Here is a 2,107-nt window from a genome sequence, read left to right on the forward strand (position 1 = left end):
CCGCGCTCCGGGAGCCCGGCGGCGGGGCCGGTCCCCGGTGCGTGTCCGCGGAGCCGCTCGGAGCAGCGCCGGGGCCGAGCCGGCCGTTCCTTCCCGCTCGGCCGTTGTGAGCCTGCCTGTCCGGGATCCGCGATCGGCGTGTGCGGGGCCGCGGCGGTGCTATGGACGGTAGCGGCGGGGTGTCGCGGCTCTGTGGGTCGGGGCGGTTCGCGGCGTGTCCGGGGCGCGGTGTCACTGCCCGGTGCGGCCCCGGGCTCGCTCGGCCGGCAGCGMTGACATTCGGCCGCTGCCGAACCGCCCTTCCCGGGCCGGTCCCGGGTGCGGGGCTGAACTCGAGCTCCTCGCTGGGGAAGTTCCTCGGTGTTSGCTCTCGCTTGTCCCAGCGGGGCTGCTCCCAGCGCGGGCCCCGTTGGGCTCTCCCGGCCGTTCCGTGGTGCCAGGGAGATGTCGGTGCTGTGGAGGTGGCGTGGGCACCTCGCCTGCTCCGGGGTCGGGGTTGTGCCGTGCAGAGCTCCAGAGTGCTGTGTGAGCCATTAACTCTTGATCCTTGCGCTGTGTGGTGACCTCTGCGGGGATGCTGTGACCTGCTGTCACCCTGCTGCGTCGGGGAAAGTTTTCCTGGTGTCCCTGTCAGAGCTCGGAGGTGCTGTCAGGGCTTTCAGAGTTGTTGGTGCCTTGTGTTTCGCTGCTTATTCCGTAGTTGGTGCTGCTCTCAGCGGGTCAGGCTCAGTCAGGACTCACAGCCCCTTGTGGGTTGGGAGGAGCAGGAGTGGCCCAGACAATGGTGCTGTGATGCTTTTCTCCTGGAGAGTAGAAGTTCCCATTTTTAGTGTGGAATTACAGGGACTGAGAGTTTCAGATCCCTGGAGCCGGGATTTTGGCTGTGTTTGTGTGGAAGTTGGAGGAGCTCCCTGCGCTGGGGGCGGTGGCAGGGCAGGGAGGGCTCTGTGGTGTGTAATTCTCATGGAATTGATGCTGTGCACACTCGGGGTGGTGCTGCTGGCTGTCCCTTGTCCCTTTATCTGCCTCAGAGCAGAGTCCCTCCCTGGAGCAGAGCGTGATGGCACTGCCAGGGCTCAGCATTGGCAGTGGGTGGGGATAGTCCCACCTCCCTTTGCTGATGTGCTCCATTTCATCCATGAGATCTCAGCTTAATACACAAAGCAGCAACATCAGTGCTTCCAGAGTGGAGAATCCAACCTCAGAAATGCTGTTAAATGTCTTTTATGTAGTTCTGTGGGTCTGGTGTGTGGTGCATTTGTTGGTGACATTTGCTGGACAAGCTGAGATCGTTCAGCCCTGGTCCTGGAGGGAGCAGTGGGGTCTGTGGGCTGGAGAGCCCCTGTGGAGCACACACAGAACATTTCAAACTTCCCTGCACTGCMTTTCAACTTCCAGAGCTCATGGGCCAGGCTGAAGTCTCTGTTGCCTGTTTTGGGGCACCTCTCTGGGAGCTGACCAGCTCCAGTGRTGGTGTTTGACCTGAAACAGCACTAAAGGCAACTTTGCTGCTCTTTTTCTTCCCAGTGAAACGTGATGTCCAGGAAAACGATGAGGAAGCGGTGCAAGTCAAGGAGCAGAGCATCCTGGAGCTGGGGTCGCTGCTGGCCAAGACTGGGCAGGCAGAAGGTGAGCCTGAAATCAGGAGCTGAGGTAACAGGCAGGAGATCCTGCATCCAATAGATTTATTTAGTGGAACAGCAGGAAAACCAGCTTTTGGCAGGAAATGTTCTCTCAGAGACAGGACAGTAACTAAAAATAAATGAAGACCATCAACATGAATCTGGTGTTGCTTGGCAAATCATGCACAGTTCAGTGTGTGACCCTTTGACACGGGGCTGTTTCAGTGGGAGTGACTAAAGTTTTGCTGTGTTGTTGTGTTTGACATGAGAGGTGTCTCCTGCTTGGTTTCAAATGGGAAAGTTTGTCCTGTGAAGTCCTTTCTCACCAGCAGCTCCTCTCACAATCCATTGATTTATCTGCTGGGCCATTACATCAGCAGGCTCCTGTCCTGGACAGTCCCTCTATTGTGAGTGTGTGAGCGAGCAGGGATGGAGTCGGGTTCTCTGTTCAGTGATGATTTCAGGAGTGGATTTGAGTCCTTTTT

The 2,107-nt window shown here is 58.0% G+C and overlaps 1 protein-coding gene across 1 annotated transcript in view; it reads left to right on the top strand.

Annotated features, from left to right (window-relative positions):
• The first annotated feature begins 1,498 nt into the window (after nt 1-1,498).
• PSMD11 (proteasome 26S subunit, non-ATPase 11) overlaps nt 1,499-2,107 on the top strand; it is a 24,102-nt gene continuing 23,493 nt past the window's right edge. The window contains exon 1 of the mRNA XM_057383178.1: nt 1,499-1,629. The gene's annotated coding sequence lies outside the window, so the exon portion shown is untranslated. The remainder of the gene's footprint in view (nt 1,630-2,107) is intronic.

This window comes from Malurus melanocephalus, unplaced genomic scaffold, assembly GCF_030028575.1.
Source record: "Malurus melanocephalus ecotype Western Australia unplaced genomic scaffold, MMel_1.1 scaffold_613, whole genome shotgun sequence".
NCBI lineage: Eukaryota > Metazoa > Chordata > Aves > Passeriformes > Maluridae > Malurus > Malurus melanocephalus.